The sequence below is a fragment of the Furipterus horrens genome, unplaced genomic scaffold (assembly GCF_987537825.1).
Source record: "Furipterus horrens unplaced genomic scaffold, mFurHor1.1.pri manual_scaffold_6, whole genome shotgun sequence".
In the NCBI taxonomy this organism is placed as follows: domain Eukaryota; kingdom Metazoa; phylum Chordata; class Mammalia; order Chiroptera; family Furipteridae; genus Furipterus; species Furipterus horrens.
The window spans coordinates 8263584-8280366 of NW_028327176.1; the positions used below are offsets into that span (position 1 = coordinate 8263584).

The 16783-nt window shown below is 40.7% G+C and overlaps 1 protein-coding gene and 1 long non-coding RNA gene across 2 annotated transcripts in view; one reads left to right on the forward strand and one right to left on the reverse strand.

Annotated features, from left to right (window-relative positions):
- Positions 1-1891: 1891 nt before the first annotated feature.
- Positions 1892-7712, reverse strand: LOC150005638 (uncharacterized). Its single transcript, XR_016511887.1, has 3 exons — positions 7546-7712; positions 4744-4957; positions 1892-2132 (listed from the first exon to the last, which is right to left on the reverse strand). It is a non-coding gene; the product is annotated as an uncharacterized LOC150005638 (long non-coding RNA).
- Positions 7713-7725: 13 nt separating this feature from the next.
- VSNL1 (visinin like 1) overlaps positions 7726-16783 on the forward strand; it is an 81626-nt gene continuing 72568 nt past the window's right edge. The window contains exon 1 of the mRNA XM_090280936.1: positions 7726-8016. The gene's annotated coding sequence lies outside the window, so the exon portion shown is untranslated. The remainder of the gene's footprint in view (positions 8017-16783) is intronic.

A 16783-nucleotide genomic window follows, 5' to 3' on the forward strand; every position in this document is an offset into this window, starting at 1 on the left:
GCTCCTGTCAGTGCAAGGATCTTCATTTAAGAAATATGACTAACTGTCCGGCTAAGCCTAGGCCTTTCTTTACGTGTTTTAGAGTAAAGCGTTTAACCTCTTTGTTTTCATCAGTGCTATCGCCCCCAAAGTTATCTTGGCACATTCCAGGTGTCATTTCCACTGAAATTGCTTCATCAGTTTTTTCTTCTACCAGCAATTCATAGATATCCTCTACAGCCATATCATCAAAACCTTCCCCTCCCAAAGACTTAGCAAGTTCTACTATTGCATCCATCCTGTTTTCTGCTGGCTTGATTAGATTTTTACTTTGAATGACTCCAGCCATATGTTTTTCCAACAAGTATTTAATGTTTTTGATTTTATTCCTTTAATGAATGAGTTTATTAGATTAATGCAGTCCAAAATTTTATCACATTCAGTATTATATGGGGATTTCCCTAATTTCATGTTATATAAGAATTTTCCCCAATTCTCTAACTATGTTAGAGCAAAACAGTGTTATAGAAGTACTGTGTTATATGGGGGATACCTGTAGTATAAGTCTAGTCAACTGATCATCTTTGTGTGTGCAGCTCAATGTAGCTTTGTTATTCTTATTTAATTTATTATCTTATTTAGTACACTATAAGTAGGTAATTATAGCCATACCAACTAAGCAATTTTATTCCACCGTGATATTCCTATATTGTAGAATCAGGAAGGTCTTAGGACATATCCCTCAAAGGGTCTACAATCCTTAAAAAAAAAACCAATGCAATGAATATGCTATTTATCCTTATTTTTCATCCAATCCACAATCAGAATCAATAAGGTCTATGGTCAATGAATGTTTTTAAAAACATATGTGCTGTGAACTAAAATTGCTTTAAAAAAAGTCCATTAAAAAAAACAATATATTGACCAAGTGTTATATAAGTCTAATATCAAAATATTGTTCAACATCAGTGCTATTAATACTCACTTTTATTAGAACATCTATAAACTAGTCTGGGAAATCTTAAACAGAATTTATATTACTTCTAGCACTGGCACTGTGATCAATGTAGCTAATCTGATTTTCATAAAAAACAATATGAAAAGTCTCTCAGGAAATTATTTGAAATGAATTCAAAACCAAAACCATGAACTGAATTTGACTTTCAATTGGAAGAAACTGGCTCAATATCATCTTAGATGCAAATTAGCACTATTAACTTACTACCCATAATTTTGTGGATACCTAATATCTTGAATTGTTGAACTACAAAGCTCTACTTTTAGGTAGAGTTTTAATTTTTCTCAGTTTATCAGTGAGGAAATCAAGTCATGAAGGGAATTTAATTTGCCCAAGACCACATCTAAGAAGTAACAGGGTTGGTTCTTGCATCCCATCTCTCTTAATTCAAAGTCTAGTCATTTTCACAGACAAAAAAGGAGGGCTGTATTTGTAAAAAAGAAAACTCTATCTATTATCTCACTACCAGAATATTATTTATTAGAAACCTAATTGCCAAATGCTGTGTTTAAATGCAATTATCCTCTGTGTTAATTTCCTAGGGGTCCTGTAATAAGATACCACAGAATGGGTGGCTTAAAACAACAAAAAAATTTATTCCCCTACAGTTCTGGAGGCCAGAAGTCTGAAATCAAGTTGTCAATGGGATTGGTTCCTTTAGGGCAGCAGTTTTCAACCTATGGGTCGTGACCCCTTTAGGGTCAAATGACCCTTTCACAGGGGTCGCCTAAGACCATCAGAAAACACATATATAATGACATATTGTTTTTGTGATTAATCACTATGTTTTAATTATGTTCAATTTGTAACAATGAAAATACATCCTGCATATCAGATATTTACATTGTGGATCATAACAATAGCAAAATTACAGTTAGAAAGTAGCAACGAAAATAAGTTTATGGTTCGGGGTCACCACAACATGAGGAACTGTATGAAAGGGTTGCAGCATTAGGAAGGTCGAGAACCACTGCTCTAGGGGGCTCTGATGAAGAATCTGCTCCATGTGCCGCAGGTGGTTGCTGAAAGTGCCTGACGCTCTTTGGCTTGTGCATAACTCCGGTCTCTGCTTCTCCCATAGTCACCTGGCGTTCTCTTGTGTGTGTCTCTCTCTGTCACTGGGTCCCTCCTCTTCCTGTAAAAACACCAGTTGCTTTGGGGTCCCTTTCATAGTCTAGGTTCACTCTTCCCCAAATATTCTCCCATATCATTGTGCTTAGAAAAGAATTTAGAATTTATCAAACTGTTTTGTAATTATGTATTTACTCATCCATCTCCTGGAACTGACTGAAAGCCTTTTATAGGCAAGGTTATGTTTTATTAACCTTTGGATCTTCATCCTCTAGGATTAGCTACTTAATAAATATTTGCTGGATTAGGACAGTAGTAACGGCTTGCTATGCTCAGTTCATTTTTTATGGTATATTAATGGAAATTATTTATTGTTAATCTAGGTTTTTTTGAAAGCTCATAGTAGATGGCCTCTTCCAGATTAACACAGAAACAGTAAAGCAATGATTAATAAATTGCCCATCAAAATACTATATTTATTGCATAAATATATTAGGAGGATAAAAATGAAGTAATTTATAGAGGGAAAGTCATAATATTAATTAGAATGAGGTGAGGAAGAGGAGAAATTGAAGTCAACTGAAGGAGGCATCTGGAGATATTACTAATACATACACTGCCTCAATTTCCCCCTCATATGCAAAATGGGTTACACTAGTACCTATTTTACACATAAATAGGATTGTACACTTTTTGGTACAAAGTCATTGCTCAACAGGTATCAAATAAATGAATAATGAATGGGATCAAAAGGAATTAAACCTGCATCCACCACTAAACACCACCACTAATTACTTGAGCAGTTTTTTTCTTTTTAAAAAATCAAATAGAATCCACCTTTGTAGAGACTATGATACAGGTCCTATACCTAAATTCTAAAATCAAAAAATTTTTTAAAGTCAAAGCTCATTAATGGTCACTCTTTATCTTCTTCAACCACCTTAGGATGGTAAAATGAACTTTAAAGGAGGAATATGGTAAGAACACTAAAACATGAAGAAGTCCTCTCTCTCTCTTTCTTCCCTAGGCAGTAAGTAAATACATAAGCTCAGTTATGAAAATCTTTTGGTGAAATATGTGAGTTTTGTTTTTGTTGGTTGTCTCAGAGAGAGTGTAGAATTCATTCTTTTTATTTTCTCCTAAGTTTTATGCTAAGATTCTCTGTTGAGTGTCAGAGTTCCATTAAAAATTCAAAGGAAGAATATTAAGGAAAATAAAAATTGAAGGGAGAAAGAAGTCAGTAAGATCTGCTTTAGGCAAGAAGGGCTTTTGAAGACTCTTGGGGGTCAGATGGTCTCCAAAATAACTACGTTCCAAAATTTGAATCCATGATGGTGTTTGCAATGGCTAATTGCAACGCAACTAAAAAAGGCCACAGCCTAGCACACAGGACTACCTAAAAAGTCATTGAAGAAAGGAAATAGGCTCTTGGATAGACCAATTCTGCTATCATTATTTCTTCTGTGTTGCCACTAAAAACCAATATCAAACATTTCCAACTTCAGAGTGCTGCTATGAATCTGTAGTATAGGCTCAAACGTAGAAGGGAGATCAGAATAAAAGACTTTCTGTTCTTAAGGCTGCAGACCACGCATTTGCTATGGCTGTTTCTGAAGACTCCAAGAAACTTGGACAATAATTCATTCAGCAGGAACTTAAGATACTTTTGTGGTGGATTGTTCAGACTTTAAGGGAAGCTAGTGACACCGTTAAAGTGGTCTTTCAAACTGAATTTAGATAAATTGGGAGTTGGCTGGGAGAAACGATCTACCCAGTCCATGAAAACTGGGACTGAATCCCTCTCCTGTCTAGAGAGGCATGATGCTGTCCCTCTCACTGCATGGGAATTACCCCTTCATGGTCTTACACCTTTTTACTTATTTTAGAAAAACCCATAGAAGGAGCACAAAATTATGCAATGAAACACGTCATGTGTCAGTAAAACCACTATAAGATTTTATTCTAGACAATAACTTCCTGTTTGACCTTAGGAGGTTATTTTGTTGGTCTATCCATATATGTTTGAAACTAGAATTAATAATTAGGATAAACATAATTATCTTACATAATGCATCTCCTCTGTAAGGATTAATATCCTTAGCCTTTTAAAATAAGAGTACTTTACCCATACAAGAAAATTACTATCATTATTCTTTATGAATTTAAATGAGTATAAATCAGTTTTTCCAATTCCTGTCTCTTTTCATTTTAATGATGACTTTCCAACACTTAATTTTTCTTCCAATTTCATAAATGCCCTCATGTCTTAAGTTCCACCCTTCTTGGCTCGTATATTTTATACACAGCATGTCTAATAAATAATACTACCATGAGCTCATAAGACAACAAGCTTAGACCTGTTATACTACAGGCATTTTGTACTTTCACTGTGATTCTGTTTTCAAGGTGGCCATGCCACCATTAACGTGGGTGGCAATACTAAATGACGTTGGATACACCTAGAAAGTCCTTCTTGGTTTTGTTTTTTGAATCTTGGAAGGAATGAGGTAGAAGTAAGGAGACTTCGGGTAAGAATATAATTTGCATCCAGGGAAAGTAAAATGGCTCCTTCGGTTGTTTCTGGGCAAGTGAGGATTCTACATTGTACTCCAGAAACACCAAAACCCCCTACCTATAGACCTGCCATCCCCTCCCTTTCCCATGCCGGGACTTACCCTCTCCCCTCATAAAATCTCCGGAGTGTGAAAGCTGACAATGCAGGTGTCTGCAGTGTTGGGGGCCACGCTTTAACTAATGTGATCCTGCTACAGCTGGTGGCATTCTTCAGTCAACATGGTGCATTATTCCATTCTCTCTACACCAAGGCACCTAGCAGTGCAGCACAGCGCATCTCTGCTCTTCTGTGATCACCCTGATCACCTGTGACATCTGTAAATGCCCGAAGGGAGAAAGGATCACAGGGCTACCACATTCCTCTCTTAAAGTTCATTCTATCATCCTAAAGGGGGCAATTGCTTTCTGTAATTTAAAGGATAGCATTCCTTAGGTATCTTTTAGAATTGGCTTCCTGCATACAAAACTCGACTAAAGGGCATCTCAAAAAAATTTTTTTTTAATGAAAATAAAATATTAGTGGTTAAAAAGGTAAGGTTATACAATAGCTGGAGATTAAAAACTAAGATTAAGATATCACATGACACCAAACAACACTTTCAGGACAAACGGAACAAACATAAAACCCTGCCTGCCCAATTGAGACAAAGCTGCTTTACCAAAGCGAATGCACCTAAATCAGATCTCCCTTACAACAGAACTCGGTTTAAAAGCATCAGTGTTCATTTCTTCCTAAACACGAGTTCGAATTCATCTAAAATCTAACATTGCCACAGGAGACCTCTAGGGTACAATAGGTACAGCTCTTGGAGCAGAGAAATGGCATCGTGACCCCTACAGTCAGTCACTGCAGATTGCAGTGCGGAGACTCTTCTCCAGGAAGAAACCAGAGCGCCCATCGTAAAATGCTTCAGTATGGGAAATCGACAAGAGATGGGAAATTACTTTGAAACCCTTGGAGGTCCCCAACGCCAACCAAAGCAACTCATCAGGACTGACTTTTGCCCCTACTTCCTGCAAAGAAACAGAATGAACCATCTAGGCGAGCCCGCTGGCTGCACAGTGCGCACTGCAGCCACGGAGCGCAGGGCTGTCGCTGTCACATTCCAAACAAGCTCGCCTGCCGCAGAGCGCCGGGGCCGCGCGCCCTGCTCCGCGGGAGTTCGCGGGACTCCGCGCTCCAGGTTTCCGCGGTCACCAGCACAGCGCGGGAGAGCCCGGAGGAAGCCTGGGCTAGCTAAGTCCCGGAGTCCCTCGAGCATTCTTTCCCTCTGAGCTACCTTACCCAGGCGTCTGGCCCAAGGAAGCGCATGCCTGGGCTCTGGGCCGGCCAGGCTAGCATTTTGCAGGCGGCCACTGCATCGCCGCTGGAGGCCCCCACCTAGCTGGAACTTTTGATTGTCACAGACTCACAAAGCAGATTCTCCTGGTCTTCGCTTAAGTAACCTCAAGTTCTTCCAAGCAGGACACTCAAGCTTGCAGCCAGGAGCAGCTCTCTCCTGGTGGCGGTGGTTTGTCAGCCTAGAAAAGCGATTCACAAACAGTGTGCTTCAAGAATTTTTAAAACCTGCAATACCTGACTACTGATTTAGTCAGAGGTACTGACCTCTTTTCCCTTAGATTGTCAATAATAATAATAATTAATTAAAAAAATAAAAGGCAGCCAAAACAACAATAACATTCTGGAGGAAATGAATCAACATTATACCTATTTTGTATCAGATCAGCAAAATCTATATATTTTAATGTGCTGCAGAATTTTAGTAATTAGTTTATGGGGGCCAGGAAGTGAAAAGGTTTGAAAACCGCTGGTCTAGAGCTCATCTGCTCTTGGTGTCTGTCCTCAGAACCGGAAGGTTAACTCAGCAAATTTCCTCGAGGTGATGAGGTACTGGAAGGCTCTTGGCAAAGTGTAAAACTCTGCTTAAGGAGAATGTCAGTCTTCATTGTGCCTTTAGAACTCCCCTCCCTTGAAAATAAAATCCCCACCTGAATGTAAACCTCAGGAGGGGTTTTGTTCACTGCATTACCTCCAAAGCATGGAACAGTGCCTAATAGTAGGTAGCTCGTCAGTGAATAATATTTGAATGAATGAAAGTACAAACATATACACTTAAGGAAAATGATCGGGTTGGAAACATGTGAATTCTTGCTTTTCCCGGTAGGGAAGCGACCAAACATTCACTGGGCACTACTCTTTGCCAAGTCTTCTAGGCTTTGGCAGGCCAGTGGGGAGCAGAGGAGGGCTGGCAGACTAGCATTGTTCAAGTACAAAAAAAGGGGGAGGGTTATAAGATCACTCAGTTCAAGTCCTCAACCCTGGATTCCAAGGATGATCCATTCATTCCCACCCCTTCACCCGCTGCACCACCGCCACCCCTCACCTAGTCCCACTAAAAGCATATTCGATAAGCACTTATTAAGTGCACACGGAAAGCACTTATTAAACGTTTGTTGATGGTCAGGGACCCAGCTGCCTGCAAAGCACATTTCTCCAAACCCTCTCTGGGCCTGGAGCATCCTGGGCACTGGGGTCCTACTACGGGGCCTGGCTCCCTGTACTCCCAGCATCAGACCCTCGGATAAAACGGCCCATGCTGAGTGCCCACCATCAGGGTTCCTTCATGGGCGCCCAGGTGATGGGCTCACAGCTTGCTGGGAATGCTTCCTTCTGAGAAAGAGGTTTCTGCCAGCTTCCCCGTTCACCTGCAGCCTGGCAAAAGCTGGGCTGGGGGCCCTCTCGGGCTGAGCGCTGTGGAGAAAAGCAGGATCCACGTGTCCCACCTCCAGCCTCAGACTTCACCACCAGACTGGACAACCGCTGGGGCACGGTGAGCCCAAGTGTCCCTCCCTCGCGCCTGTCCAGGTGCGGCTGCTTCGGAAGCCAGGCTCCCTTCTCCTACCTACTTTCCTTTTGAGTTTCTGCTAAAATCTGGAGACGTGGACTCCACCGGAGGAAACTCCGGGCCCCTCCATCTGAGCATGCGCCAGTGCCCGGCTGCTTTTGGTCACCAGCTCCAGAGCTCTTCAAGCTGGGGCTGCGGAGCGGGAGGGGCGGGGGAGGCGAACCGGGAGGGGGTGCCCGGCGAGGCGGCGGCTGTCGCGCCTGCGCACCCAGCTCCAGCGACCCCAGGTTTTCTATGGGATTCCCAATCTGCAGCAGAGACTTACCCGAGCGTGTTGCCGCGGCCGCTGGGTTTGGAAGGCGCGATCCAGGAGGGATTTAAGCAGCCTAGAGCTCCAGACGATAAAAAAGAGCGCGAGAGAACGACGCACAGAGACAGACAGCTTAACCGTTTGCCCGAATTAAATATACATAAGGAACTGTTGAGTTTTATCATTTTCGTTAAGTGACCGTGCGCAGCGCTATAACTGTAAGTGGAAAAAACAATATTCGTTGCATTCTGCCTGGGTAGTGCAGCCAATGGTCTGGGAGATGCTTTGGCTATGGTCACATACTTTGCGTTGCCTATAGATGCGGCTACGTGCGTGGTGACAGTTGACTTGGTTAATGCTGTTAGTCCATGGGGGACTTTCTGGAATAACGGGGTGGGGGGAGGGGAGTGTTTATATGCGGTGTGTTGGGGGGGGTGGGGTGTCTTAGGCTAGATTTAAGAAAGGTGAAACAGAGGTGATTTTTTTGTAGTTTAAGCCTATAAATAGGAGGGTTACCTTACAGAGATTTAAGTAACTAATCGACCGATTGTGAAGTTTTCCGGTTGCTGATAAAACTATTGAGTGGTCACAGTCAAGTGGCAGCCCGTCATGCGTGGGGTTGGTGCAGCGTCTTCCTCACCGTGGAAGGTGTTTGCTGGGTAAACCTGAGTGAGCGAGATGGCGTGGACATCAGGGCTGGTTTCCAGGCGGGATGTTAGTGTTTAGAACCACGCAGCTAGACAGACGCAAAATAAGCCCATTTCTCTCCGTTTTCGGAACCGAGTGGATCATGTTTCCTTTTTGATTTTTCGTCACGACGGTGAGTGGGCAGAAAAGGGACAGATGTTCCACCGCACAGGCAGCCGTCTATTTTGAACGAAGTCTGAAACACAGAACGGCTGAATGGGGAGGAAGACCCAAACTAGCTACCTGCCTTTGCACCCCGTGTTCGCGTTCCGGAATGCGGGACTGGGGAATGTGAGCCCAGACGGGTTACCTCTGGTCGTGTTTTTTTAAAGGAGGAAAGGTGGTTTTGTGTTTTTTGTTAAAGATGGGATGTTCCTACCCAGAAACGGGAGAAGGGTCTTTGCAAGGTCAACCCCTCTGTGGAAATCTGAGGTGCTGGTGAATGGGGGAGGGGGCAGCGAGAGGAAATGGGGGATGCTCCATGCAAGTGCTCATCACAGCCCTGCATGGATCAGTGCCCTGTGAGACGCGAGAGTGGGAATCCATTTTTCTAGAGTTACCCTCCTGTCCGTTTTTTGGAGACTGAAGTGAAATGGAAATGCAGTGAGTGTGGAAAACAAGTGTATACTATCTGCGTGTCACATCCCACTTTAAGACAAAGAGGAGGAAAGGAGATGCATTTCTAGATATTATTTTTAATTTTTTAAAAATTCAGGTTAAGACAAATTAAGAAGGAAACTCTTATGAAAACATGTTTTTTCTCCACTACCATCAAAAGTGCCTACATGTGTGAGTGGTGATAGTGTGTGTGTGGAGGGGGGGGGTTCTGCAACACTGAGCACCTCACCCACGAGTGCATGCAGGTTAAGCTTGGGTGTTTAATAACCCCTAGAAAATGCTGCACTGAAGCAGGTTGGCAGAGTGGAATGAGGCACGCAGACAAGGGAAGAGCGTGGTCAGTGTGTGCTGGATTTCCACACACACACACAAAGCAGATCTAATTCCTGGGGTGAAATGAAATAAATTTTTTCCCAAAATAGGGCAGCTCATTAGAGGGCTCTTTGCCCTTTTGCCAGTCCAGCTGTTTAGAACCTACTCAAAGGAATGTATAATTTACTTAAATGGATGAAATTTTAAATAGAAAATGAGAATATCCTCTCCTTGGAAACCCAACGTATAAATTATACTGCCTTCTCTGTTCCATCGTTCCTTAGTTCAGGGCAGAAGGAGCAACCATTTGTCACAACTGAACCATCCTCCTTGTCACCCGTGGGAGCTGAATCAGCTCCATGAGCAGGGCAGGCATGCACAGCACTGAGAAATGGGTGGTGGAGGAAGAAGGGAAATCTGGTGTCAAAGTTCATAGACGTTTGGTCTCAGATACCCTGGTTCACAGGCTGACAGTCACAGAGGGTCACATCCGGCCCAGACCTTCAAAAGCCTCTAGTCCAAATGCCTTGTTTTATAAATGAGGAACCGAGGCCCAGAGCCATGAGTAAGGGAAAAGTCCATGAACTCCTAGTTCGGGGAAGGAGCGGTTAAAAAGTACTGTTGAGTGGAAAGGGGCCTGCCCCTCACACTTTTTAGCATCCTCGGTGACATTGCTGAATTGTCAAATAAGTAATTCTTTGGTCCCCAAACATGTTTCGAGAGGGTCCCAGGGGTTCCTTTCCACACCATCACAGTTCTCTTACTCTCCTTACTCATAAGGCCTCTCTCTTCCTTTCCTGTTGCCCCTCACCTCCGATGGGCCCACCTCTTCAGACGGTTAAGCTGGCCTTCCTGGCCTCTTCTGCACCTCAGTCAGCTTCTTTAGAATCTTTGGAGTTTTTTTGAAAGAGGATGTTCAGCTCCTGTTTGAGGACTGCCCAGCCCTTTCTCCGTCCCCTCCCTGCTGGGTTCCCAGGCTCTCTCAGGGAATCCTGCCTTCAGAGACACTGCAGGCACCCTGCTCTTCCCTCTGCCTCCTCGCCTCCTCCTGAACTGCTGCAGCGACAGGCGTTGGGACACTGTGGAGTGAGGAAGCTGCGGTGTAAACACGCCGTGGGCCCTGCCAGCTCTCCTCTGCCTCCTAGAAGGCAGGATCCAAATCCAAGATGCCTGTCTCTGGCCTTCCTGGAGATCCTCCAGCGGAAGCCACCTTCAGAGGAGGGGATCGGTGGGCGGACACGAAGACTGAGAGGAGCGTGCTTGGCTGGTCCAGCCCGACCAGACCCTAGAGGGGCCGGCAGTGCAGCTTGTTAAATCCTTTCGAGACTGCAAAGGGCTTGTGGGGCTCTTCTTGCCCAGCTCACGTCTCTCTCTTGCTGGACAGGGGCTGCAATGCAGGCAGTAACACCTGCCTGAGTGACCCTTCTTCTCTTTCCTCCTATTTTCCTCATTTTCCCTCACTTGCTTTCTTTATTTTTCCATTTCTTCCGTAAAAATTTCCTGAGTGTCTATACAATAAAGGTCCAGGCATTTTTAAAATAACCCAGGTCTTCCTGTTCCTTCTCCAACAATGTAATCTCTCAGGCACTCAGAAAGATAACCCAAACCAACCACAAATGTCCCCTTGAGGGAAATGCCAGGAATTCTTACCTAAAAAAGCTAAAGCATTAGAGGAGACTGCGGAAGACAGAGTCTGAGTCTCTGTCTCATTGGAGAGAGTATCTAATACCCTTGGAAGGTGTTGAAGAAGCAAGGTGTTCAGTTTCTCAACAAATTTACCATTTGACAAGTTAATTTAACCCCTCCCCTCGTGGTAAACCTTTACTCAATTGGGATGTGCTCTCTCTTACATAGAGTCTGTTCTTAACAAGTGCTCTTGCGTCACATGTCACCTGGTCTTGTTATTCCATTCTGAAAACTGGCATTCCAGGATTATTCTGAACACCTGGTGGCCTCTGGAGACAGCAGAGACTTGTAGCTGTTAAGTGCCCTGCTTTGATTTACAAGGCTATGGATCTCATCCTGTAACAGGCTAGCTTGATTAGAAATGCTGTCCTGGGCCAGCTATAGGTTTTCTCTTTGGGTTGCACATGGTTATGGATTCCATACATTGCTGAGGAGCTCTGTGGGGAGTTTCACAGAATGACAGTATAACTTTAATATCAAATGCACGCTTTCTTAATTCACAAGAGCAATGTATTTTAATGTCATCGCAAAGGTCCTTTTCTTTGTATTGAGTGATTTCTATGCTCCCAAGATTGGTGATTATTTAGGAAGATAGGAAGATTCCTTTTTAGAAGGAATTACATTCAGTTAATCTAAGATTGAAATTGGTAATGTCCATTTTAGTTATATTTAGTATATATAAATATATTAAATTTCCTAAAGTATCAAATGATAGAGATAAATTAATAAATGATTGATATTTCTACTATCTCAGGGGTTAATTCACATAACTAATAGAGTATATGAGCCAGAAGAGATTCATATAAATTACCTAGACCATCCTGCCAGTACAGAAAATAAAATAGTGTATTAAGGAATATTTTTATCTGAAAGACATATTCACCATATGAAAACAAAGTCCACAAGGTCCAAAATTTTAATGACCTTTTTCCATATTTCTACAATATCTGTACAATAGCTTATATAGTAGATACTCTATAATATTTGTCAATTCAATTAAATATTTGTTCTAACAAGAATCAATTGTATGTGCCTTGTTAATTATATCAAGAAATTAAATCTTCTACAAAAAGCATGTGAACAATTAACATTGTTATAAATATTTTTGTTGCTGAAAAGAAAAGCTAGACTGAAGGTTATTTTATAATTTTCAGTAAAGATATAAAGCACTATGTTAATACCTTTAAGGGTTCTTTTTAATCCACTCACACGAACATCCTCCTGTTAATCTCTTAATAAGTAAAACTATAAATTATTCTTACCTATTTTCTAGAGTTGATATTAATAATTCAAAAAAGCAATGCAAACCTAGACTACGGTAGCTATATGTGCCACTCATTTAGATGATGGGTCTCTTGAGGTATGGAATTATTTTAATATGTTCACACTGTGAAGGGACCATAACATTACATTTCTCATTTATGCTTGGTTTCTAAAGACAACTTACGCTCTCTTAAGTGAATCAAAATAGTTTGAGTTGCTCACAGCTTGATTCATTGAGAGAGAACTTCACAAATGGGTCTCTTTGGGGTGCTTTAGAAACTACTTAATGAATGAAACAGAAATGGAATAGCAAATTACTGAAGAATCCTCAAAGAGGTTTGACACTTTAATAATAAGGTGCCTGTGAATACATTAAAGAGATGTTCTATACCTGATCAGCGAACTTAAAGCATGCAAGTCAGATAATTTGTTAGGATTCTTATGCTTTCCCTGTACTCAACTGCCTTACTTCATTGTAGTTCTAACACAGATGACCTGCTCTGTAACCACCAATTTTTGTATTGTTTAGAAGACAATGCACTGTATTTCTAACCATCTGTTGGGTTATTTTCAGGTGAACGGATCTATTTCCTTTTGTTCTAAATTACACTTAAGACTTAGAGTACTCTCATACACCAAGTGCCTTCCAGCTCAGTATATCTAACAATAATTGCTGAACTTTTTATAGAAAGTAGGTCTCTCTTAATTAACAAAGATTTCATTTTTATGAAGTATTGCTCATAAAAGGCAAAGTGTTCACAAATCAGTTAAATTTGCCTACAATTATTATAGATCTATAGAATGAATCCTATTTTTTTTATTCTTGCTCCTGTAGGGACTTCCTGAAAATACAAATGTGTCACTTTAAGTGAACTTTTTTTCTCCTTCCTTTGGATCTTGTTTATTATTTCTTAAGCTCTGAAGATCTGTGAACTTTTGAGGAGCTGAATGTAAATAGATTTTTGCAAATCATTAGCATGTTAAATGTGCTTTGGAGCCTGGATGAATTTTTTCTAATGCAAACAACTAGACCCTAATATTTCTACTGTTTCATATTTCAGAATGTTTATAACAGTTGAAAGTTTCTTAAAATAGTAGATGCTGGTGCTACAGGAATCTCTGGTGTTTTATATTTCACATTGGTTTATTAATTTATGATTAGTGTGCTTATTTCTGACTTGTTGAAATATAATCTTAAATTATCAGTGAAATGTCCTATTGGATGTCCAATAAGCATTATTAATAAAGTTGACATGCTTATTAACATACTATTTACTTTTTAACGCATCAAATAATGCTGCACAAGTCTGACTTAATTAGCGACTTGTTTGTTGGAATTCTTTGACATTTGATGCTATGAGTTAATGGAAGGCTATTAATTTTACTTATTGCAGAAGTTTAAGTGTTTTTGAAATGTCTACGTAAGATGCTTATAGTGCTTGCTTTCTTGCTCATATGGGAAATTTTATGAAAAATAAAAAGGACTGAAATAAATTTAAGTTTTATACAAAATTGTTAGTTTTCTTTTAAATGTTTATAAATATATTCTTTCCTCAGAGTGACTGAAAGCCATCTATTTAATATTTCCTTATTTTTAGTTTGTGAATGGGAAAATTCCTCAGCCCTCACCAGTGTTTCAACTGGCTAGAAAGAAATGAGAGGAAATATAAACAAGAGTTTTCAAGCTAGATACACTTAGATAAAAATCCCCTGTCCCAGTTTATTAGTTCTATGCTCCTGAATAACTTGTCCAACCTCTCAGCCTCAGTGTCCATTTAAAATAGTAGTTCACAGGATTCTTGAACCGAACTTAGAAAACTATATATGTAAAGAATATAACGCCTTGTTATTAAAAAGTGCAGTAAGTGATAGTTATTATCATCCCTTTCATGGAAAATCCATGGTTCATAAACCACCTTAGTCTCTGAACACTAGTAATCCCTTTCATAATGGAACCTCTGAATGACAAATTGAGCGATTAAGAGCACTGAACAGTTAATAGTTCTTAACCTACAAAACAAATACCTGTTGCATAAATGTGCCAAGCACTGTGTAGTCACTGTGGAATCAACATTAAATAAGATACAACACCAGCCGTCAATGAATTTATGCCTAATGAGGAAGACAGATAAACACATTCCAGTGAATCCAAGGAAATGAAAGGCAGTATAGAGGAGAGAATTTCTAGAAGAAATACCTACACTGAGTCCTCAAACTTCCCATTTCTCTCTTTCTTTATTTAAATGACTCCCCTTTCCATCACATCTTTTCTTTACTGTTGTTATTCTGCCATATAAATTGTGCAAAACAGAATATGGAACTAAGAGGATATTTTTATGTTTGTTTCCTTATTAAATACATTTTAAGGTCACCTATTAATTATTTTCAATGTAGCTAAATTACGTGGCCCTTGTGCCCCACCCAAACCTCCAGTAGATTACTAAACTTGAATAAAAAGCATTTTAAGATACAAGTCTTTTGGTTTAAATATAGTACAATACTGCTATCCTTTAATACCTTCCAAAAAAAAAGGAATTACTATCTGATACTCTCCCCCACTTCCCTTATTATTCCAACTAGTTTTATGACTAATCTTTCAATGTCTATCTGTGGGAGGACTCTGATGTGATCTAGTCTTTCATTCTTTTCCCCAGGGCTTTCACAATAAGGAAAAAACCCTCCTTGCACTGCAAATGTGTTTCCAGGTCTCTCTCTCTCTCTCCCTCCCCCCAACCCCTCCAAAAGGCCTTATTCTCTTCAGCTCTTGTAAGAGCCTTTTAGCTTCTCCTAAGCTTTTTCTTCCTTCTCCCCTACTTACTGCCTCATTTACTAAGGAATTTCAAGTGTGTTTCTTATTGATGGTTAATGAGGAACATCCGCTCTCCCTTTGAAGGCTATTAAAAGTTGCACCTAAATTCTGAAGTTCTTTTGTATAGTAGAAGTCTTGGATGATTCACAGAATTGGGTAGGACTTATGGTTCTAATTAATTTGGAAGGCTTATTTTCTCACTTGTGAAATGGGGATAATATATTGACCTTATGAAACGTTGAAGACCTATGTAAATATACCACCTAAAAGTGTGTAGTGGGTAGTAAATAATTCTTCCTCCCATTCCGGATCTCCACCTTCCCTCCTGCATCCTCTTGTGTGCATTTCATCATTTTTCCTAGCCTCACGTTCTAAGTACTCTGCTTTTTCCAAGTATGTTTGCCCTCATTTTCCGGTAGTTAATAGCTAATACACATACATCCCAGGTAGCATGCTGAGTTTGGTCTTAGAAAATGGATACTAACTGAATCAACACCCTAGTTTAGACCAGCGTCCCTGCATCTGTTTGGAAAAGCCCCTCCATTTACTTAAGACATCCCTCCTACGAAAGTCCCCAAAGCTTCTAATGACTAACATCCAGTTGATGAACAATCCTTCCTCACTCCAGTGATGTATAGAGCTCTTCATAAATAATGTCTGGGGACCTCTGCCAGCCTGTAATTGTCTTCTGACCTTTATCTCCTCTCTCCTTTCCCCTTTCCCCCAAGGTGCCTGGAGAGCCTGTGACACAGTCTGATGACACCCTTACTTCACTTCTTCGTGGCCTTAGCACTATCGTTTATGTGTCTCTTGTCCACCATACAAATGCCAATCAAATAACACCAACCAAATGGCACAAAGGGAGAACTTAGTGGTGCACACAATCCACATGAAAGAACGTGTCCAGGTCAGGGCTTCATTTGTTGAGTGTAGGACTGTGCACATTCACAGAGCAGAGAACAGATCTCAAAGCCAGGGTGAGGGAGAAATGCACATACATGCCGATACATATATACGTATATGCATACACGGTATGTACACAATGAGTTCAATGTACTAACAGATTGTTCGACATTTTTAAGCAAAATCTCCAAGAGCAAACAGCTGCATAACATATCAATTGCTTATGAGGCAGCATTAAAAAGAAGACCTATTGAAAGTTTTCTCATTCTAGATGAAGTGGCTGAGTTGAAAGAGACGGTTAAACTTGATGGTAAGGACACTTTAGACTTTTTTTAAAAGAAATATTTCCAAGACATTCAGTTATTTCCCCTCAAAAGTTTTGTAGAAACACTTTTGAGGGAACTAGTATTTCCTACATCCCATTCTTAGATATTCCTTGCACACTTTTATATTAATAATAAATCTGAGTGGTCTGGTTGTAAAGGCCCCAGTATCTATTTAGCTTTGCTTAACCTTACGTTTCCCATGTTTGTTCAGGGAGCTCATGTTTTAAAAAATAGTTATTACCATGTCATAGCTGCTTTAGAAGGACAAAACCTGAACTGGATGTGTATAATGGAAAGTGCATAAATCTAGAAGTCATTACACGTGTTTTAGGCATGACAGCTGTGCTGCAGTCATCACAGGTATGAAGTCCTAGAAAAGTT